The sequence below is a fragment of the Haemorhous mexicanus genome, chromosome 3 (assembly GCF_027477595.1).
Source record: "Haemorhous mexicanus isolate bHaeMex1 chromosome 3, bHaeMex1.pri, whole genome shotgun sequence".
NCBI lineage: Eukaryota > Metazoa > Chordata > Aves > Passeriformes > Fringillidae > Haemorhous > Haemorhous mexicanus.
The window spans coordinates 19156523-19180728 of NC_082343.1; the positions used below are offsets into that span (position 1 = coordinate 19156523).

General features: G+C 42.3%; 2 pseudogenes; both read left to right on the forward strand.

The window, feature by feature from the left end:
* Positions 1-24151, forward strand: LOC132324382 (toll-like receptor 5; annotated as a pseudogene).
* LOC132324640 (toll-like receptor 5) lies at positions 22412-24151 on the forward strand (annotated as a pseudogene).
* Positions 24152-24206: the final 55 nt, after the last annotated feature.

Here is a 24206-nt window from a genome sequence, read left to right on the forward strand (position 1 = left end):
ATGAATGGGAAAATGTATGGGGTAACAAGGAATATGAAATTTGATAATAAAGTTACCGTTAAAAAGAACCCACTCATATTGGATCTGGCGCAAGCAAAGGATGATAGGGTGTGCCTGCAATATGATATGGTGATCTGTTTTGCAAAGAACAAAGATAATGAGGATCCTGAAGGGAAAATGAAAGAAATTATTCAAGAAATGAGAAGAAAGGAGTCAGAATTGAGGAAGCAGAAGATTGAACAAGAAAGTTTAAAAACACTGAGTGAACAGTATGAGGCCTTGGAAAAACAATATTCTGATGGGGAACTACCTTCCCCAGACAGGAACTTATTCATTGATCTGAATCAAGAAATAGCAACAGAATTGATTTTATCGAGCTGTTGGATTTGTGGAGGGCTGAAATCTGCTGGCCCTGGAAAGGGGAAGGTTTGGCTCCTGAGCAACTTCTGAAATGGGATAGCCCGAGGGTCTCAAAATTGATACAGAGGCCTGAGGGGTGGGTTTTGGACCAAAGAGTGATTAGCTCAATTTGTGTCAGCTGGGAGGGGAGAGAATACACTGAAATGGTAGGATACACTCCCTGTGTGTCTACTTTGACAGTAAATTCTGATTCAAAAGGCAAGGCATGGCTCCCTGCCCCTCCTTTGGGGTATTGGAGTCTGAAAAATGATACAAAGTGTGAGTGGGACGAGAGAACAGGATTATGCTGGACCCAAAGTCCGAGAGCCAACCCTTTCCAATCCTTGGAAAGTGTAAGAAAATTCTGGAGAGACCCAGGGAAAATAGACATTAAATGGAAAGCACCGGATGGGAGTTATTAAATCTGTGGAAAGAAGGCATACAGTGAATTACCCCCGAGGTAGAAAGAGTCTTGCACTCTGGCTATGATCAGGCCAGTTTTCTTCACTCTCCCAAGGACGAAAACCAATCTGTTAGGGGCTCTGTTGTACGAGACCTTGAAACGGGAGAGGAGGAGTCTGAAGAAGATTATACCGGTTATAAGCAGGAGGCAAGCCTGGGGGGAAGAGGAGTGGCCAGCGGCAAGAATAATCGATTATTAATGGCCAGCCACATGGGCACAAGATAGAAGCTATGGATATAGGACTCTGATCTACCTACTGAACAGGCTGATCAGATTGCAAGCAGTTATGGAAATTGTATCAAATCACACCTCAGAAGCCCTAGATTTACTAAGTCGGCAGCACACTCAGGTGAGAGCCTTTGTGTACCAAAATCAAATAGCATTAGACTATTTGTTGGCTGAAGAGGGAGGGGTGTGTGGAAAATTTAATGAATCTGAATGTTGCATTGAGATTGATGATTATGGGGAAACCATAATAGGTTTGGCGGCCAAAATTAAAAAGGTGGCCCATGTCCCCATCCAAAAATGGAATTCGATTTTGCAGTCCTCCTGGTGGGACAATTTATTTGATGGAGTATGGTGGAACAAAATAATATTTCTTGTTCTCTGTTCAGTAGCCGGGATCCTATTCCTACCCTGTCTGATTCCATGTTTTATCGACTGATCCACTCTGTAGTCAGGGGAATGCAGATTGCAATAGTCCCCATAGACTCAAAGGGAGCTTCCAGAAGTGATGCATCTAAGATCATGAAGCTCAGGGAGAGAAAGTATGCCAGCGATGCTGCAGAAGCATTGGCAATGTTTGAAAGACAAAACACAGAAGAAAGAAGTAGTATAGTATATCAGGTCATCCCACAAGGCGAATACCGAATAGTGTAAGGGGTACTCCGCTTGTGAGGAACCCTCAATGGTGGTGGGTAGAAATAGAAAATTAATAAAGTAGAAGCATGAATTAAATAAGTAAAATAAATGGGGAGAGATTATAATATATGATGTAGATAATTGATGCTTTGGAAATTGTATAAAAATTAAAAAGATCCAACCATGCCTCTGACCCCCATAGCCAGAAGCAGGGCTTTTCATTTCCAAAAGATTTCCTGGACTTGCCCAGATAAAATCATGACCATTAACGAGTGAATGAGTCTTTCCTGGGTGATCAGCGACCATTTCCCAAGAATGTCCAGAACATTCACCTAACAACACCTGGGAGAGATTACATCGAAAAGCGGGCAACGTCCTGGTTACAGCTGAAAGGAAGACCATTTCGAGGAGCCCAGGCAGCCATCCAAACCTATAGACTGACTTTTGTACGGGATTGAATCTGTATAGTTCCCGTTATACATATGTAGGAACTTACAGAAATCTTAGGTCATTTCTGCTCCAGGTGAAATAAACTGTATATAAGCTAGATACCTGGAGCAGTTGGTGTGACATTCTGGGGAGATGCTGACACTACGTCGGTTTGACCCAAGTTCACCCAGCGTCAAAGTCCGGGGTTGACACTGTCTTGGCTGTGGCGGTTTTATAATATTCTATTTTTTGGTTGTCAATCTAAGAAATTTATAAAATATTTTTTATAAATTTGGCTGCAGAATTGATCATTTATAACATTCCCATTTGTCAACACGGACCAGGGGTCCTGGAGAGAGTGGGGGGAGGAGGAGGAGGTGTTCGGCCACTCCCGCAATCCTCCCTCCCATTTAGGCGGGGAAGGCGGGGGGTGGGGGAAGGGCGAAATGCTAGAGGAGATGGCTGAGACACTGGCAGCATGGTTGGGGCGGGCGGTGAGAAAAAAGACCCTGCTCCGCCGGCTGTGTTTGGGTGCCTTGGCCCACCCACTGGGACCGGGGCCACTTCCGCCGCTCTGTCCTAAGACCCGCTGCTGCTGCTGGCATCATCTTCATAGACGGCTCGGAGCGCTGGAATGTCACAAGTTAGGCTCGGTCTGGTTGTATTAAAGGTTGTTGGCATGGCTTTCCAGCATTTTTCTTAAGTGTCTGAATTTGGTCAATTCTTATGCAGCAGACACACTCAATTGTTTTGAAAACTTTGGGAATGTAATTCAGACCTGAGTTCATTTATATCACTCGAGCTGTTCTTTCAGGACATGACTGCATAGGCCAAAAGCCTTGCATCATTCTTCTATTAAAGTACACACGCTCTGCAAGAAGCAATTTCAGTGCCAGCCAAGGCTTGAACTGCTACACCTTACTGGATGGGATAAATCTCAGAGGCCTAAAGGCTTTGCAGCTGTGGCAAACAGATGTTACTCATCTTGCCAAATTTGACTGACCTGAGTATGTGCACGTGTTTATTAATACCTTCTTTTCTGCCATGTGGGCATTTACTCACACTGGGAAATGGGTTTTGACAAGTTGGACTGCTAGTCCTTTGTCAGGCTGATGGTGGTTTGTTACTATATTAGAATTAGTAAGTGATTTCTTAGAATTAATAATTATCTCTTTTATCTAATTAATAATTAGATAATAATAATCTCTTTTATCTAATTAATAATTGATCTCTTTTGCATGAGAGATTGCAGAGAATTCAACAGTATATGTTGAAAGTCCCTTTGGCCATTCTAAATCAGCTTCTGAATGACGTTTTGATTGATTAATGATAAACCTCTTGAGCTGTGTTTGTTCTTCTTTCTGCAAAGGGCCCTGCAGAAGATTGGCAAACACAGCTCTTCTTTTTTTTTTTTTTTTTTTTTTACAGTATATAGGGTGAGGTGTAGTAATTACATATCCTCTCAAGAGAGAGAGAGACATGGTTCTCCCAGGAAAGTCCTGGGAAGCTGTGTAGAAGCTGTGGGAAAAGTAGAGGAAAAGAATTCAAACAATTATCTCTCTTTCTATAACCATTGTTTATAGATATGGTTCTCCAGAGTGTGCTATTCATAGGTCACCAATAGTGTGAGAGAAGATTTCTAAAGGCCAATCAGGTCTTAGGTCCATCACTGTTTCTATAAGAACTGTAGATTTCTAATAATAAAGTGTCTTTTCATGCCTTCTGATGATGGAGTATTACCTTTGGCCGTCCCTAATACCCCTTCAGTGATGTAAGTATCACAACCATTTCCTCACAATGTAAATTTGCACAAAACTATTTCCTTCCAGATACTTCTCTAATATCCCATGTGTCCTCAAAGAATTGTACAGGACTTTCCCTATATTTGGCTTTCTTCAATTCCCTTTGTTTTGTTTAAAGACACTATTCCAAATTTAGCAAAATTACTTGTCTTTGAGGTCCCATTTTCTGTGGCCTAGGACTGTTTCAGTGCCAGATCTGTCACCTGATTTAATGTAAGTATAAAATATCCCAGGCAATCAGAGAGGTGCATTAATACAATTTCATATCATCAATTACTACTCCTGTCTCTTCATTCACTTCATTCCTTGATTTCAAGATTTCAATGAGTACAATTATTGCAAGGTTCTATCCTTTTCTCTGCACCTCATTTCATCCCAATCCGTGCCACCTGAGGTGCTTTCAAAAGAGACCTGATCAGATGGTCCCCTTTCCCTCTCCTTGGCCACTCAGGCTCAGGAAGGGGCTTCCTCCTTTAAAGAAGGCTGTAGGGAGGGTGGCAGCCAGGAGTGGGTAAACAGGGGCATGGCATGGTGGTGTTCACAGGCAAGGTAAGCAGGCTGGGTTGCAGTCATCCTTCTGGTTGTGGTTTTTATTTTGTGTTGGGATTTTGTTTGCTTGTTTTGGTTTTGGTTTTCTGTTTGTTTGTTTTTTCAAAAATGGTCTCCAAGTGATTAAAAGCTATGGCTAGTAAAAGTGTGCCAACCCAAACAGAACCCCCCAAGAAGGATATGTCTGTCCAGACCCCTATCTGTAAGTAGTGTCTGAGGCTGTCAGTAGTAGCAGGGGACAATGCAAAAGACACCCGCATGTGGTGCAAACAGGTGAATGATCACCTCTGTCTGGTGGCTATGCTTAAGGAGAAATTAGAAAAACTTAGGACTATTAGAGAAAGTTAAAGGGAAATAGACTGGTGGAGTTTCATCCTTCCATCCCTGAAAGAAGACCCCCAGGAGTCAGAGGACTCCCCTGTCTCTCACCACCAGGCAGATGGAGAAGAGCTAGTAGATGGAAGGGGGAGAAAATGAGTCCCTGCTTGGCGAGTTAATAAAAATTCCTCTAACCCCCATCACCTACCCAAGTGCCACTTCAGAGTAGATATGAGGCCGTGGATCCAGAGGGTCAGCCAGGTGCCATCAATGAAAATAACCTGCCCAAAGAGCCTCCCAATTACACTTTGTCTGTCAGATGGATCAGCATCTCTGGTATTAAAAAGAAAAGGGCAGTCATAGTGGGTGACTGCCTTCTGAGGGGAACAGAGGGCCCTGTATGTTGACCAAACCCATCCCACAGGGAAGTCTGCTGCAGCCCTGGGGCCTGGCTGTGGGCTATCAGGAGACTCCCTAAGCTGACTCAGCCCTCTGATTATTATCCACTGCTGATATTCCCAGCTGACAGTGATGAGATTAGAAAGAAGGATACCAGGGCAATTAAAATGGTCTTCAAGGCTCTGGTTTGATTGGTTGATGGGGCAGAAGCACAGGTTCTACTCAGTCCCTTCAGCAGCAGGGACAAATGATAAAAGGAACAGGAGGGAACACATTACCAACACGTGGCTTAAGGGCTGGTGCTACGGGCAGAACTTTGGGTTCTTTGATCATGGGGCAACATTTATGACACCTTGCCTGCTGTAGCCAGCTGGGCTCCTTCCAGCTAACAAGGGCAAAAAGATTCTAGCCCATGTGGGGGCTGATTGAGAGGACTTTAAACCAGGTTCGAAGGGGGAGAGGGATGCAAGGCTCTCCAGGAACAAGCCCAAAGGAGGGTAAGCCAGAGTGAGGGGTGAAATCAGCAGCCCAGTTGAAGTGCATGTACAATAATGCATGCAGCATGGGCAACAAACAGGAGGAGCTAGAAGCCATGGTTCAGCAGGAAAGCTATGACATAGTCACCATCATGGATTATTTTAATTATATTGAATTAAATTGAAATTATATTGAAATATATATTTTATTTACATTTCAGTGGCATTTTATTGTATCGTCATTCCAGTGTTACACTTTCTTCTCGGATTTCAAAATTTCACTTCCATTCATGAAATGAAGTTCTTAATTTCATAGAAGGAAACATTTCCTTTCATGAAAGGAAACAAAAAAGGAAACAAAATCTTTTGAGTTCAATCAGGCTAAATTTGGCAAAGTTTGGTCCGTTTACCTATACTTGATGTCATCCTATTCCATTTTTTTTTTTCCCCGTCTCTTTGTTTGACTTCATTTCATGATTTTGGAATTACATAAAGTATGATTTTGAAACATTTTGGTCATTTTCATTACAGGCAATTTCATCCCAATACATTAGGTTGTAGTTATTCCATTTACAAATTTTATTTTTCCTTCTTTCAACTGCATCTTGTAATATGATATCTCCTTTGAACAGAGTTTGTTACACTTTCTTTTCTGAAGTTAAGATTTTATTGCATTTAATTGAAAGAAATTCTTCATTTAATGAGAAGAAATGAATACTTGAGAATTAAATGAGGATTAATTTGGCAAGGCTTGGTCCATCTCCCTGGATTTCCAATACCTGGACGAGAACCAGTCCCTTTTCAAAGGAAAACAATACTCAGCCTCCAGTGTCCTGGAGTCAGTTCAGAGATGGCATTTGGGGCTCCAAGGACAGCCAGAGTCCTAGTTGGTGGGAGCTTTGTTCTGGGAGAAATACCGTGTCATTTGTGAATTTTGGAGGCAGCACCCCACTGTCCATCAGTGCAACTGAATGCGAACCATGGCCATTTTCCATGGGGAAAAAACCTCTTTTCCCCCAGTGTCTCAGGTTCAGCTCAGAGGTGGCATTTGGTGCTTCAGTGGCAGCCAGAAATTTAGGTATTGGCAGCTGTAGTATATGATAGAGATAACTCATGCTTTGTAACTGTATAAAAATTATAAGATTCAACCATGCCTCTGACCCCCATGGCCAGAAGCAGGGCCTTCTTTCTATTCAAAGATTTCCCGGACTCGCCCAGATAAAATCATGACTATTAATGAATGAATGAGTCCTTCTCAGGCAATAAGTGGCCATTTCCTGGGAATGTCCAGAACATTCAAGGAACGGCACCTGGAAGAGATTACATCGAGGACTAGGCAACGTCCTGGGTACAACTGAAAAGAGGACTACCTCGAGGAGCCCAGGCAGCCATCCGAACCTATGGACTAACTTTTGTACAGGACTGCATCTGTATAGTTCCCATTATACATATGAAGGGACATACAGAAATCTTATGTCATTTCTGCTTCAGGTGGAATAAACTGTATATAAGCTGGCTACCTGAAGCAGTCAGGGTGAACCACTGGGGAGACACTGACACTACGTCCGTCCGATCCAAGTTCACTCAGCGTCAAAGTCCGGGGCTGACGCTGTCTTGGCTGTGGCGGTTTTATAATATTCTGTCTGGTTGTTGATCTAATAAATTTATGAATTTTTTTTATAAATTTGGCTGCCGATTTGATAATTTACAACAGCAGCTTTGATCTAGAGAAGTCTTACCATTTTCACTGTTTTAGAAGGCAGTAGCACACTTTTGGCCACTGTCTGTTGCTCATATAATCCTATTGGCTTTTATTGTTTTCACTTCACTGCAAAATTTTCCTTTCCTTTAAGCATTTTATTTCATTAATTTAATCTCTTGTCTTTTTGTTTGATTTAATTTCCGGATTTCGGGATTTCAGAAAGTATAATTCTGCCAAATTTTGGTCCTTTTCACTGTATCTCATTTCACTGCAATCCATTTTGTTTTAGTCATTCTATTTCTGAATTATTTTTTTTTTCAATTGCATTTTATTTCATCCTCCTTTCCCGAGTGTTTGTTACACTTTCTTCTCTGATTTCAAGATTTCAAGTTCAGGGAAATGGACCAATTGTTGCCGAATAGATCCTCATTGGAATCGCAAGATTTCATTTCCTTTCGTGAAATAATTTCCTTATATGAAAGGAAATATAATCTCCAAGTCAGAGAACAAAGTGAAACAAACTGACTGGGGTGAACTTATAATGAAGTGAAATTCAGTTTAAAGAAATAAAAGCAAATTCTGAATTAAGTGATTGTAATCCCATGTAGTGAGATTATATTAAGTGCTCCCCTTTGCATGCTTTTTGTAGTTGCAATGTCCCTGGAGACCTAGGCTTAATGCTATGCAAACACTTATAAGTACTTAGTACAGGAGTGACATAGGTATAAGTAATTAAAGGTACATAACACAGATTAGTATGAAAATAGGCTCTTTGGTGTCATCTCTGGCCCAGTTGATCCCATAAAAAGCAGAACAGCTTAAGAAGAAAGAGTAAGAATTTCCTGTCTAGATATTCTCATTGTCTGGTGGGAGACCTGGGGACATCAGGGACAGAAGCAGAGTTCACAAAGAGGAGGATCCAGAAGGAGTGATCTGGATAGGAGAAGGGTCCACAACTTGGTGTGACTTGCGAGCAAGAGCTGCCTTAGGTACTTAATTAACCAAAACAGGCTGACACTTAGGCAACCCCAAGAGAGTCAAGACTCCTTTTATTTAATAATCTTAAAACATGGCCCTCAGTGCTGCATTTCCAGCTGTCCAGATGAGGTGATGCTTTGGTTAACAAGAGGTATATTGTAGATCCAGTGCTTTAGGCTCCCATGTCTCCTATGCAATGTTAGTGAATCCCTAGCTCTCTCCTGTGGATATGGCCATGCAAAAGTGAGCTCAAGAATTAGCTCAGACGTGGTTACTTTTTCAAATAGCACCAATTTCCAGAAATTTTATCTAAATGTAACACCTAAATGACTATAACCTAAATTACTGTAATTTTTTTGAAATAAAAGTTACCCTGTCCTCTCTTTTACCTCCCCTTTTCATTCCTGGATTGCTCTCTAAGAATTACAGTAACTGGCAAATAAATCGCTTCAGTTACCAATCTATCATTCAATCCTAACTTCTTTAGGAAGTCTAAGTATTCCACTTAGTATAAGGTAATGTAAGAAATGGAATGGAATGGTCATTATAAATAGAATAACAATGTGAGTGGAGGATCACCTGCTTACAGTTATCTGGGGTCACAATAAGTGCAGATCAGAGAGTCAGCTGTACTGGGGGTAAGAGACAGAGATGTGCTGGCTCTTTGCACCTGAAAAAAAAACCAAAAACCCAGAAGAAACAGCTCAAGCACCAAGCAGCTAGCAAACACAAATGTTCATGTTTCTTAGACTGAGTTGAGTCAGTCTGACAATCTCCTAAAGATTAAAATGCAGCAAAGCCCATAAAAGTTGCCTCCTGTGCTCTGGCTGCACCCCTCAGTCTGGTTTTCCCGGGCCTGACCCTCTCCCATGGAATCATGGAATAGTTTGGGTTAGAAGGGACCATAAAGATCATCCAGTTTCAATCCCCCTGCCAGGGGCATGGACACCTTCCACAAAACCAGGATGCTCAAAGCCCCATCCATCCTAGCCTTGAAGGGGTATCCACAACTTCTCTGGGAAACCTGTTCCAGTGCCTCACCACCTTCACAGTGAAGAATTTCTTTCTCCTAATATCTAATCCAAACCTAATCTAAATTCTGTTAGTTTAAAGTCATTCACCCTTGTCCTATCACTACATCCTTTGTAAAAAGTCCTCCTCCTGCCCTCTTGTGGGCACCCTTTAAGTACTGGTAGGCGCTCTGAGGTCTCCTTGGAGCCTTCTCTTCTCCAGACTGGACAACTCCACCTGTCTCAGCCTGTCTTTACAGGAGAGATGCTCCAGCCCTCTAAGAATCTTTGTGACCCTCCTCTGGAGTTGCTCCAACACTTCACTTCCTTCTTTTATTGGGGCCCTAGACTTCTGTATCCAGCAGCCGATCTTGGAAAGTCAGGGAAGGTTTCCATTCTGCTGGGGAATTTACCTTCCAGTGCTTCTTCCCTGATGATTCTACCTTTGTTTGTTTGTTTTTGTTTGTTTCTTGTTTTTTGGTTTTTTCCCGTTCCATATCCACATAACCACCACTTCCCTCTAGTCCTAATCCCTGCGGCCCCCCTCCGCTCCCTGGCTCTGCGTGAGTGAGCCGATCAGCCACACTGCTTCTTCCCGCTCTCCCTGGGGCGGTGCTTCTCCCGCCGGACCCGCTCCCCCGCCATTCCCGGCAGCTACAGGACGCCCTCCCGCTCCAGCCGCCCAGTGTATGTGGGAACAACGCGGGGAACGGGGACCAAGGCGGGGAACAGAGAGGCTCTTCCCGGCCGGGTTTCCGTGCGAGGCCGCTCCGTCCCAGAGCGCTGGCGGTGGCGTCGGGACGCAGGACCGGGATGCGGGAGAGAGCGACAGCCCTACACAGGTCCGTCACAGCCCACGGCACTCCAAGGGTCAGTCTTCACCCTCTCTTCCCACCTTCGACCGCCCCTCTTTCCACTGTCCCTTTAAGCCGCCAAGAAATAAGGTTTTCCAGCCCTAGAAGAATGTTTTGGCAGCAGGGTTTCACTTCGAATTTTTCAGAGCACTATGTAACTTGGCACTCATTCACTTTCTCTGCCCGAGGCGGACAGGGATTACTACACTCTTTTTTTTTTTTAAATGGGGGGGAAAAATAGATCTGCGGGGTACAAAGTCCCTAAGAGGCACAAAAGTGTTGGAGGTGGGACTTGATAAGACAAGACTACACCTGCACCTCGCCTTTGAAGAGTCCAGTTGGTGGGATTTCAGCAGTTCCACCCTAGACTTCAGTACTTGAGAACTTGGGCGTAAAGTGTTTTGCTTTTGCAGACACCCAAGAGCGCCCCAGTCTGGCAGGGCTGCCTGGTCAGCATCTAACCTGGCTAACACATGGCATAGGTGTTGTCAGGCAGGTTTCTAGCTCCGACCTAGCATAAAGCACAGCAGCGTTGTAAAATGGAGCAGTGAGCTGTTGCTGTATATCTTTAATTTCATGACTGGGAGCATTCACACGGGTCATGGGAGAGTTTAGTCCATCAAATCTCTGCCCAAGGGTGAATGAGACGTGTCCTCTTAATTGGCAACAGGCTAATTTTGGCCATCTCCAGCTTCCTTGTGAAGCTGTGTCATTATGCAAGAACTTTCAGAAGCTGAATAAGGTGCTGAAAGACAGGAACTAGTGGACAGGGCTAGAAGGACCTCCACAGTGTTCTCTAAGGATGGTTTCTGGGTTGAACACATGCATAATGAGAACATGGAAGCAGCGCAGAGCAGATCTTCCCTTAGCCCCATACAAAGCATCCGCCAACCCCTTATTAGTCTGAAACATGATTTAGAGAATCTTGAACATTATTCACTCAGTTGGAAGAGCTATAACGGAAGAAGAGAGTGCCTCCTGTCCAAAATATCCAGTGCTTCCACAGTTAGTGGGTATGAGTGTGAGAAAAAGGTTTGGTGTTGCATTGTGAAGAAAACAGAGCTGACTCTAGCTGTTTTACTTGACAGAATAAAGTGCTAAATAAAGGCATAGCTGGCTTTCTCTATGGAAAGAGCTGGGTAGGGAGAGAATTTAAACTATAACCTGCATAGGGATTTCTGTTTTGGCAGTCCCTTGGTGTCTGACTGCAGGTCTTTACGGATTCAGAAATCAGGTGCATGTTCTTCTAGATGCACTGCATGGAGTGTGTCACTCAGTCGCCTGCTCCCACTCTATACACCTTTCATCAGCTCAGCCTGTGTGACAGCTGTTCCTCCTGGCTGGGTTGGGACTATCTTGTGTAAGGGCAATCAGTGGATAAGCAATTGATCTGGGACGTATATGCAGGTGAGCCCTAGGATGCTCCTGCCATGCTGGAATCGATGGAACAGCTCCCTCACCAATAGCCTCCCACAGGAATGGTTTCAGGAAGGCCAGCTCCTTTTCTACTTTCTTTACTTTGTAGGTCTTCATTGCATCACAGTTTTGACAGTCCAGAGTTTTGTCAGCCATACTAGTGAGTGAAATTTTCACATTTTTCTCCTCTGCCACCAAGAACAAACTCAAATTCATTCAGATCTAAATCCTATTTCAAATAAATTTAAACATCTCGATTCCAGGAAAGTCTGGAGCAATTTCTAATTTTACCTAAAAGCTGGGCAGATTTTATCTCTCTTTGTATTATATTTATGGTCCTGTTGTCACTGGACATTTGCAGCAATCTTTTGATTGCTCTTTTAAACTGCATGTGCGAAAAAAAATACTTGAAAAAGCAAACATCTCTTTTATAATTTGTTCCATTTGGCTCCACATGTTCAGGAATCTGTTTCCATACTTTTAAAATAGTTCTCTAATAAATAATGTGCCCAGATTTGGTCCCGGAAGTGCAGGAGTGGTAACCATGCCATTCCCCCTCTGGCTGATCACCATTACTCATCTTTGCTGACTTGAGGCTACCAAACCAGTACCACTATTTTATGCCTGACAACTGTTTCACAGGCATGACAGCACTGATGAGCTTTATAAAAAGGTGAGACCTTTAAAAAAGACTGTACAGAGCTCTGCTTGTGACCCCAGGAGTTACAATCTTCAGACTGTAACTGCTGCTTCTCCAGTTTGCCAAGAATTGACTGCTTCCTGAAGGATTTCTGTCTCATCTGTGAAAGCTAGCTTCCTGTAACTTAAAAACTCGACTGTCATTCCTAAGACTGCTTTCCTATTATCACTTTGATCTTTTCCAGGTGAGAGCCTAAATCCTGGCTGCTCCTAATTATCCTGCAAGCACAAAAAAAGAACATTGTGTCCCTGGGCTAAATCCAGTTTCTGAAAACACAGTCCAAAGTTATAGCCTAAATCCTGGCTGCTCCTAATTATCCTGCAAGCACAAAAAAAGAACATTGTGTCCCTGGGCTAAATCCAGTTTCTGAAAACACAGTCCAAAGTTATAGCAAAGAGGGAGGTGAAACTAACAGGAAGGAAGGAGACTTTTTTCCCCCCAGGGTGGCTTCTGGTGTAGACCAGGCAGTTCTTACATGACAGGTTTCAAAGAGTAAGGAAGACATGGGCTCAAGATGTCAGGTAAGAATCCCTGAGTGCTAACTGTGACTGCCCACAGGTTGTTTGTGCAACCTAGAGTGTCACTGCTGGTAAACAACAGTAGCAGAAACTTTGGAAAAACAAACCCCCACCAAATGAAAAGCCCCCAAACCTTCAAATGAATCTTCATTGTCCTCACTAAAGCTGTATTTCCTTAAGAGCTGGAAGACTGGTTGTGGGTCCTCTTTAGGTCCAGCTGAGGCCCTTTCTGCCTTCATGCTGTCCTGTGACACACAGGGCAGAGCTGGGCTGCTAGCTCATGGACCAGTGCCCAGTGCTTGGGCTATACTGGGACAAACAACCCAGTTGGCTGCTGGGCAGGGACATGAACAGGCTGGCCCAGCTCATCAGGGACACGCTCAAAACTCTGCTAGAACCTAAAAACAGCTGAGCTAGGGCCAAAAGCTGAGGTCTGGGGCTAGGACTCTCTCTCAGCATATTCAATTTACTCTTGTCCTCCACAGAGTAGCCCAAGAATGTTTTAGTCTCTGTTTTCAAGTTTATTTTCCTGTCCTTTTGGGGACTGCTCTCCTGTAAAGAGCTGTTACACTATAATTAGTGGAATCACATCTGTCTTGGTGTGTTTGCATCTCATCATATAATCTGATGGGATATCAAAACAAACAAATAAATACAAACAGAAAATAGATCATTACACCCAAACCAGTACTGGCTTTTATAGTCCTTCTGCTCTGTCAGGTCATTAAATGCCTTACTGCCTTATGCTTTTCTCCATCAATGATAGGAGCTGTCACAGTGCACAATTACCTTGTAAGATGCTTCCTGATTTTAACAGGAAATTTGCTATATTTGATTTAAGCATCCTGGCAACTTAAGGGAGAAATTGAGGGGGTGAGATGGGGCACATTCATCAATCATCTGATGAATGAAATAGTTGAAATAGTTTCTGTTTTAGATCTTAATTGGCTAGAGGGGGGCCCCAGGACAAAAAGCGTGTTTACACTTGTCGTAGTTTGAGAGGAAATGGTTTTTTTTTGGGATGGTGTGGTCACGCCAATCGGTGTCCAGATTTTAATATTGGCACCTGGTTTGTCCACTGAGGGCATGGATACGCCTCTGAGAACACAGGGGTTAAAAGCTGTGAACTCCCACTGGAAGTCCCTTTTTTTGAGTTCCGGCCCTGGACCAAAAGGAAACCTCTCCCCTGTCCAGCTCTGAGCTGGGCAGGGGGGAGGGGAGCCATGCGGCCGGAAGGAGGTAGGCCAGGCCTGGGCCGAAGGGTGGAGGAGCATTGCACTGCGAAGGCTTCGAGCAGCCATCCCCCATTCCCCCCCTGGAGGGAGAGAGAGAGAGCAGACTGTGCTTGTGATAGCGCGGCTGGAGTGAAGGAGAAGGGGGGGGGGGGTGCCCAGCAGGGCAGCCAGCCGTGGGAGTTCATGAACCAAACAGGCAGAGCCTGAGACTTTTAACCCTTCTTGGGATGATGGAAACCTTGCAAATGCTGATTCCTCCTAGAGTTGGTGAGATTGAGAAAAAGTTGAGAAGAATTCTAGGTGGGAGGAGATGATGGAGTGGCTTTTGGCTGGACTTTTCTTGGATAGCTATGGACAAAACCCTTGAGTTCCTGTGACACAGAGACTGCATCCTAGGGGGAGGCAATGGCTCAGAGCCAGGAGAGTGCGGTGATGTGAAGGTGTGTGAACAGAGACGACGGGTGAGGAGGGTGGTGGTGGTGCCCTCCGTCTTCGATGAAGAAGAAGAGGAAGATGATCTCTGTTCGAGAGACCCCTCAGCCCCAGGGGGTGAAACATGGGGGGGACAGGTGTCCCAAAAAGAGAAAGACTGTGCTCTTTTTTAGAACTAGACAAAGCATCCTTAAAGAGAAAAACCCTAGAAGCAGCTCTGGTCCATGTGCAGTGGTGAGAGCACTGGACATGGAAGGAAGAGGTCACGATGGCAAAATGTTCTCCGGGCGGTGCCACACGTGACACAGAAACACGAGAAGTTTCGACTGTTTCCTAGGTGAAGTCTGTAGTGCAAGAGAGACTCCTCTCTTCTCAAAGAACTGAGAATTGATTATCCAAAGGGTGGCAACGGAATTAAGAAATTTGGTGGGGGGAGGAGGAAGAAATTTAGAAAGTTTTCATCCTGTGTTCTGTGTGGTTTTTTCCCTGTAGTTTTATGTTAATAAAGTTTTTTTCCTTTCAGTCATAAGTTAGAGCCTGCTCTTCTCTGTCTCTGATCACATCTCACAGCAAATACCAAGAAAAGAAGTTTTCTCATAGAAGCACTGGCATTTTGCCAGGCTAAAACCATGACAACACTGCACAACTTTTTATGAGCACAAATGCATGTATTGTGATGGCCTAAAGCCCAGACAAAAGCTTGGAGCTTTATTTTTGTTTCATTTAGTAGATTTTATCTAATCAGATAACATCAGCAATGCAAATTTTCATAATAGTAGTTGGACTTTATCTGACCAGTCTAAGAACAAAGGCTTCCTGTTTTGCAATATATCTTTCAAGATCTTTTCTATGACTTAAATAAATATTACAAACTCCTTGTCAGTAGGTTTTCTGTTAGATTAAAAGAAAAAGGATGCTCTTTGAAGGTCTTTGTCGGTTTTTTTCTGAGAAATTTTACCAAGCACCAAATACAAACAGTCCTTCACAGTCAGTGAATATCACCAGCCTCTGGGAAAGATAATCATAATTTTTGCCACGAGTGAGGAAAATATGAATGATACTAGGGCATCAGACAATGATATTTTGTTCTGTACTTTCTCCAAGAAGTAGGAATGATTCTCATTTCTCTACAGAATTGTGACCTGGGAATATAAAGAGAAGGCTCCACAAGGGAGACTCCTTTGGATGGCTGGAAGGTGCCCAAGATCTGAAGAAGGAGATTGAGACATCTTTGTCTATTCAGGTGAATTTTCTTGGGTTTAGACAGCAATTGCACAGCAACTTCTCCAGCACATTTTTGTTGAGGGTGTGGAAAGAGGAGCAACAAGTGCTTTCTAAATTTCCGTAAGAGAGTTGCTGCTCTGCCATGAATAACAAAAAGATACAGTCTGAGCCCTCCTTTTCAGATTTACTCCAGGCCTTGCTTACTGACAGTGCCTCTGGGTGTCCTCAGGCCAACACAGTGATGCTGAGATAGACAGGCTCTCCTACAGCATCCACTCTCAGGTACTGCCAATTCCCATCCTCCCTTGCTGTGGTTTGAAACCAGGTGAGCAAAATCAGGCTTTAAAACAGTGAGTACAATATGGAAGATCAACTCCAGATGACTCAAAGCCTTTCCACTTTTCCCCTTCCCTTTACTACTTACCCTTTCCAACATTAGTGCAGTAGAAGGAAACAAAATCTCGCATGCTGGGTTCTGGTTCTTGGAACTTCAGTGCTCCAGTTTTCAATAATGAAAATTTTCAATAATTGTCAGGGCAAGAGGATATAGACTCAAGCTCTACCAGGGGGGTTCAGGTTGGACATTCAGGAAGAATTTTTTCACTGAAAGGGTGTTTAAACGTTGGAAGTGGCAGCCCAGAGAGGTGGTGGAGTCACCATCCCTGGAAGTGTTCAAGAAACAACTGGACCTGGCAATTATTGGTATCGTTTAGCTGACATGGTGGTGTTTGGCCAAAGGTTGGACTCAGTGATCTTGGTGGTCTTTTCCAACCTTAAAGATTCTGTGACTATATGATTCTGTGAATTGAGCATTAACACATCCCTTCATCTCCATGTCCCTGCACAGACAGGTAATTGAATGGGATGATCCTCATTTTGTGGGAAGAATATTCTTCCCAAAAGGTTTTACATGCTAATGTACAGTGGTGAAGGGTTGGATAAACTGCTACATGATGGGATTCTGATAATTACAAACCTTTGCTGTCTTCGGGACAGCAGTAAGAGGCAGTTCTTAGTGCCAGTGTCCCTCTGCTGCTCATGGGTTCAGGAAAAAAGGTAATAACTTAGGCAGAAAGGGAGCAAAGAGTTTACAAGTAAAATCTTGCTTGACACTAAACCAGAGCAAAGTTGGAGTGTAACAACTGCTGAAAGATTGTTAGATGTTTTTTTAGCTCACAGAAATGTGGAAAAGCAGGTCAACATAAAAGAAAAGATCTCTAAAAATATTTCCCCGTTTTCTTGTATTCTCATAATAAAAATAAAACTATATTTTAAAATTTAAAACCAAGATTTTCTAATTCTTGCACTCTAAACTTTCTAAGCTTTTTCTAGCTTCCTATTGTACACATATCCGTTAAATATTGACTTTTAAAGTATTTTCTCTTTGTCACTCCTTTTGATGATGCTGTGATTTTGCCCAAACTTTAAAAGCATCCATTTAATCTGGGATCCAAATGTAAATGTCTGAAGATAAATGTAAATTAAAACTATTTGTGCTAAACACCTGATATCAAGGTGTCAAGAAGCAGCAATATAATAGTTATCAAATATTAAAAAGTTAACTTGGTGTTTTGTTTTCATAGTTCAAGCAAAGAGAAAAGTAAAAAAGTAAACAAGATCTTGAATGACCTGCTGTATGTTTAGCTGTGTCTTTTTTTAATATCCTACAATATTTTGTAGTCACAACAAACATGAAATAGTTTACTGCTTATGAGGTCCCCTTTAAAAGTGCATGCTAGGTCAAAAAAGAGGTTAGTAGGTACAATTATTTTTTAGTACTTGGAATTATTCCCCATAGAAGTTAAGATTTCTTCATGATTATTTTAAAGTACTTGGAATTATTCCCCATAGAAGTTAAGATTTCTTCATGATTATTCTAAAGTGCAGTACACAGACAACCCCTTTAGGGCTAATAAATTGCTCTGTTCTTTACTATGCTCAATAAAAGAGAATTTTGATGCTCACTGCCTGTAATTTGATTTCCTTTGCAGCACATCCTAAATTCCTTGGTGAGACAAAACATGAATGAAGTTTGAATGTCAGGACTTCAGACATCAACTCCTATTGTACATCCCTAATCTCTTTTACTTTCAAGGATCAGAGCTTGTCTCAAGCACATGAGATTGTCTTAAAAATTACCAGATCACTATTTTAAATTGTGAGCTATGTGGGTTTCCCACGTAGTGTTTGAGCCTCTAGGGTGAAAATTCACAGCCTCATTCCAGCAGTCAAAGCTGCTGCAAGGGAGGGTTTTAATATAATCAGGTGACTTGGAGAACATCACCAAAAATGTTTGATACAGTGGGGTCATGTCAGTTATAGGACTGGATTGTGTTGTAGTATCCTTGTACTTTCTATGGAGCAGATAGTCTCTAAAAACTGGCTGGATCTTTCCTTTGGTTTTTGCAGTGGGAATGTCGTAGTGGCTTCTACTGACATACTTTCTGATTTCCCAGGAATCCTGTTGTATGGCAGCAATAAGCATATTTTAAATTTAATTTAATAGTGCAGTATTCTAGATGGAGTTTTGTTCTTGCCCTTTAAAGAGGGAGGCATGCACAAATCAGAACAGTAATTGCTCAAAGCCCCACTGTTTTCCTCTCTGAAGTAGATCTACTTTGCAGACATTAGATGGGGGTTTGGTTCTACAAGAATTCACACTTACCACTCTTTAAGCAAATTGTGCTGGAGGACACAAAAAATCACCCATTAACTCATCATTTCATTTCAGTAAATGCTTGGCTAAAAGCAGAAGCAGATGGTTGCGATCTTAGTTAGAAGGTTAGGAGTATTTTTTAAACTACACTACACAAACAACCACTTTAGGGCTAATAATTTGCTCTGTTCTTTACCATGATCAGTAAAAAAGACCTTCCTTGCTCTGAAGAGGTTCTTGTCTCAGATAAAAAGGGCGACAGGCAGACAGAGGGCGCAATGCAAGAAAAACAGAGAGTGGGAATAAATAGATTCATCAGTAAGCTGCATAAATTGTGCTATGCACCTTTTTGTATAATTTAGGAATTTACAGTTTGGGAAATGTAGTTTTTCATAAAACATGAAATCTTGCAGCACAGTTTCTGGCTACTGCTTTTGTTTTGTTTTGTTCCGTCACTGTTAGTCGTGTTCCTGGCTATACTTTTATACTTACAGCCATTTCCAGAACAATTTCACATTGTCCGGTTAATCTGAGGCTCAAGGAGCCCCAAAAGAGGTTCCTCTCTTTAAGAACTCATGGCTTTTAGGCACCTCTGTGTGATAACAATCTGAATTCCAAACAGGTGACAAGGAAAAGAGCAGCATTTTTCTGCTCTGTTGAGATGACTGGGTGGCTGCACTTTTACTTGGCCAATCCAAACTGTTTTAGCCTTTTTGGAAAAACTAATTAAGGAGTTAAGCTAACACCCCATCATTACCAGTTCCATGGTGCAGATTCAATAGCAAGGCCAAGATTTTTACTCTCACCTGGTGGGGTTTAAGGAACTGTCCTGGTTTAGGGCAAATTTGGGAGAAATCCTCCAAAAGCCCCCCCCGCCCCAAAAAGCAAACCCACATAGCCCCTCCCCCCAACCAGTTCGGGAAGAATTTCCTTGGAGAGAAGTGAAAGAAAACCTGTTTATTTAACAGGCCAAGCGCTCCCCAGCACAGAAAATGAACAATACCAGATGACAAAACTCATTCACCACTCTGAAGAGATGACAAATTCAGAAAGTCTCTCCTGTGGGTGCTCACTCTGTTATCAATCCCTCTGTCACTGGGGAAGACTGCTGCCCAGAGTAGGCCCCCATAGGCCACAAAGTGCAAGCTCTCAGCGCTCCCCAGGTCCTAGTCTGGAGCAGATTTGAACGGTTCCAAGAAAAACGAAAAGAAAAACAGTCCAGGGAAAACTCGGACTGCCTCAGCTAGCTAAACTAACTAAAAAGCAAAAGGAGCACTGTGTTCTGCCCTGTCCTTGCCCAGACAACAACAGTGGAGTTCTGTGTTCAAGCAGACTGTGGGGGAGAGTGCAGCTGATAATGAAACTCTATGCTTCTTTTTCTCCTCCCTCCCTGCACTGTCAGAGCCAGTCTTGAAAGCACAGAATATAATATCCAGCATAAACAGAACACCTGATTTGACATGCAAGTATCATAATGTCAGCCTAGGACAGGAACATAAAGGAGAGTTACTTTTTAGATTTTAGGAGGTTCTCACATTTTTTTTGGGATGCATGTTCTGACCAAACAGACTATCAGGTCATGCTTGTTAGATTTCAGAGAAAGGATAAATCCCAAATTACAAGTCATTTTTAGGGTGACATTAGTCCTCTATTCTACAGCTGTTAAAAATGTGCTCTGAAACTCACTGCAAAACCAGCTAACTCCTGAACTAATTCTCGCTGTTGCCACTTCTTTTCACATAGGTTCATGATGTTGTGCCATCAGCTCCTTCTTTTCTTGGGGATGTCACCAGCTAGTGGCATGTGTGCATCTAGAAGGGGCTACTCAGAAGCTCAAGTATCCATATATTTTTTCTGCAGCCTCACAGATGTTCCACCTGTGCCAAAGGATACAGTGACGCTTTTCCTGACTTAAAACTATATCAGAAAAGTGATTTCGTTCCCACTGCTGGAGCACTTATGGCTGTTGGAAATCGGAACCCAGTTAGTCCATCCTGTTACCATAGGAAAAAGCATTCAGGAACCTGCCAAACCTTCATATCTTAGACTTGGGAGACAATAAGATTCTTCAACTGCATCTTGATGCTTTTATAGACTTGCCAAGCCTGACTGTTCTCCATCTGTTCCACAATTCCCTTGGAGATTCCATCCTGGAAGAATGTTACTTTCAAGATTTGAGATCCTTGGAAGAATTGGATCTTTCAATGAATGAAATCACAAAACTTCATCCTCACCCCTCATTTTATAATCTAACGGCCTTGAAAAGTGTGAACCTGAAATTCAACAAGATATCCAACTTTTGTCAAACCAATCTTACCAGCTTCCAAGGAAAACACTCTTTATTTTTTAACCTCGGTTCTAATCATTTGTACAAGACAGAAGATGTGGCCTGGGCCAAGTGCCCCAATCCTTTCAAAAATATTACATTTAGCTCACTAGACCTTAGGGACAATGGCTTGAGCACAGAGAGAGTCCAGTATCTCTGTACAACCATTGAAGGGACTCAAATAACTTCTTTAATATTTAGCAGTCCTATAATGGGTTTCAGGATTTGCCTTTAATAATTTAAAAAATCCAGATGGTTCTACTTTTGCAGGACTCGGAAGAAGTAATCTAAGGTTCTTTGATATTTCACAGGGTTGCATTTTCTCTCTCAATTCTTTAATCTTTCAAAGTCTTAGCAATCTGGAATCACTGAACCTTTTCAAAAAACAAGATAAATCAAATCCAAAGGTAAGCATTTTTTGGCTTCGGCAACCTAAAAATTCTCAATCTCAAGTAACCTTTTGGGTGAGTTGTACGATTATACTTTTGAGGGTCTATGTAGTGTAATGTATATTGATTTACAGCAAAATCATATTGGGATGATTGGTAACAAATCATTCAGGTATTTAGTAAATCTGAAAATAACTGATCTCCAAGACAATGCCATTAAAAGACTCCCTTCCTTTCCACATCTGACCTTTGCCTTTTTAGGTGACAGTAAGCTAATCTCTGTAGGTAACAGAGCAATAACTGCAACACACCTCAAATTAGAAAGAAATTGGTTGGCAAAACTAGGTGACCTGGATGTTCTTTTCCAAATTCTAGATCTGCAGTATATCTTCTTAAAACATAACCAGTTCTCTTACTGTGTGAAGAGTGCTAATGTTATAGAAAACAATCAGTATATCTGGATCTTGGTGAAAATATGTTACAGCTGGTGTTGGAGAGAGATTTATGTTTGGATGTGTTTGGGGCATTGCCCGAACTTCAAGTTCTACATCTGAATAGCATCTAACTCAGTGGTCTTCCACAGGAGATTTTTAGAGGTCTACCATCTCTTAAAAGACTTTACCTGGCTTCCAACCTGTTGTCTCATCTTTCTCCTAGGCTTTTCCCACAAAGCCTAACAAACCTAAACTTATCTGGAAACCAGCTGTTTTCCCCTGAGCCTGAAGTCTTTATGACTTTGAGTATTCTGGATATAACACATAATAATTATGTGTTGTGCTTTAAAGAGCCTGCTAGTGTAGCTGAATGAAATAAAAGTAACCCTGGCTGGCTCCCAGCCTGACAGGAATGGTGTGTAGCCCCCTGCCTTTGAAGGGGTACTGTCACCGACATGTTTTATGAAAATCCTTTCCTTAGGATTTTTCCCTCCTGAGAAGCTGAGAGGCCTCAGGAACAAAATGTAAACAATTATTATCTGCTGCTGTGGAATGCAACAGGTTGTTCTGTGATTGGTCTCATCTGGTTGTTTCTAATTAATGGCCAATCAATCACAGTCCAGCTGTCCAGACCATCTCGGTCAGCAACGAGCCTTTGTTACTCATTCCTTTTCTATTTTAACTACCCTTCTGATGAAATCCTTTCTTCTATTCTCTTAGTATAGTTTTAACATGATATATATCATAAAATAATAAATCAAGCCTTCTGAAACATGGAGTCAAGATTCTCATCTCTTCCCTCATCCTGGGACCCCTGCGAATACCGCCACAGGGGTCAAATATGACATACGATGGCTGTGATGAAGATGAACTCCAGCAGACACTCAGATTCTCACTCTTCATCTTCTTCTTGGTCATTCTTCTCGTGTTTCTGGTGGCAGTCAATTTTTACTCACTGCTGGGGGATTTTTTTCATCTGGTATAAAACCACCACAGAAAGACTGATAGACAACCAACCACAATCAGTAGATAAAAATGAATACAAATATGATGTATATCTGTGCTACAGCAAAAATGACTTTGAATGGGTCTAGAATTCTTTGCTAAAGCACCTGGACTCACAGTATTTTGATAACAACAGATTTACCTTGTGTTTTGAGGAAAGAGATTTCATGCCCGGCGAAGAACATATGAAAAATATTCGTGATGCCATTTGGAACAGCAAGAAAACAATTTGCATTGTGACCAGGCAGTTTTCCAAAGATGGCTGGTGTGTGCAAGCCTCTAATTTCACGCAGAGCAGGTACTTCTGTGATCTGAAGGATGTCCTCACTATGGTAATGATTGAGTCACTTTCTCAGTAACTGAAGAAACACAAAGCAATTTGAAACTTCCTGCAAAGGAATCAGTATTTGCAGTGGCCTGAAGATTATCAAGATGTAGAGTGGTTTTTAGATAACCTTTCTTGCCAAATTCTGAAAGAAAAAAAAGTTCAAAGGAAAACTGGTGGTATAGAGCTGCAGCCTGTAGCAACTGTCTCACATTGACTGTGTGAGTCAATGGCAAATAGCCCATTTCTAACTGTGCCATGGAAGGAATAAACAGAAGTTGGCTTCATCTTTCCTTGAAAAGACATGCAGAATGGTAACTGTTTCAATATAAATCTTTCAGAACAGAGACAAAGCAACTGGCAGATTTATGAAAGTGCAAATGGACTACATCATGCATTTTCAGAAGAACTGAATGAATCACAGATGCTTCACATTTTGGATGCATCCTCAGGCACTTTAGCCCTGATTTTTGGAGTACTGCTTAATGGTCTCTTTCAGCTAGAGAAGGATGCTCATGGTTGTTTTCTCAAAGAGAATCCATGATATTGTCCAGGAGTGACCAAAAGTGCTCTCAGGCACCGCCAAGCCAGATAATTGTGGTTCCTGGACCACTTAATTCTGTGCTTGCTGCACTGGTAACTTTTCTTGCTCTGTTTTACATTGTTTTGCACCTTTATGCTTTATATTGGTGTAACACAGATTTAATTTGTTTATTTTCTTCTCAATTAACCTCAGCTCAGCTGGAACATAAAAAGTTTGGACTCCATGTATGCCCTTCCCCTCCACCAACTTCTCTGCTTGGTGGTCAAACTACAGTCGTTGGCCTACAACATTTGCTACTTGCTCACCTTTGGTGCTTTTTCACTTGACCTGCCTCCTGCCCTGCAGAGAGGAACTGGTATTCCCTTTGGATCTGAGGCAAGCCTGAGCTTGGAAAGGAAACAAGAAACTACCTCAGCAGCTGTGCAGGCTGTACCCTGGTGACAGGGCTTTTGCATTCTGGGAGTGGGAAATACACCTGTACTTTGTAATTGTTCTGTGCAATTTGGGTTGTCCTCAGCACACCCTGTGTGCTGATCAATTCTAAGATGTTTTCTTGCTTCTATTGAAATGTTTTTCTAGAGACATTAATGCCTGGCTCTCTCTTACTTCTCTAATTATTTTACCACTGTCTGCTCAGATATGTGTCTTCAAGGGGTTGTTTAGAGTAATTTTAATAAAATTCTGACTTAATGTTCACTGTTACAAAACTTGCACCTATTATTTTGATCTTGACATACTCCTTGCATGTACTGTTTGCCTCTG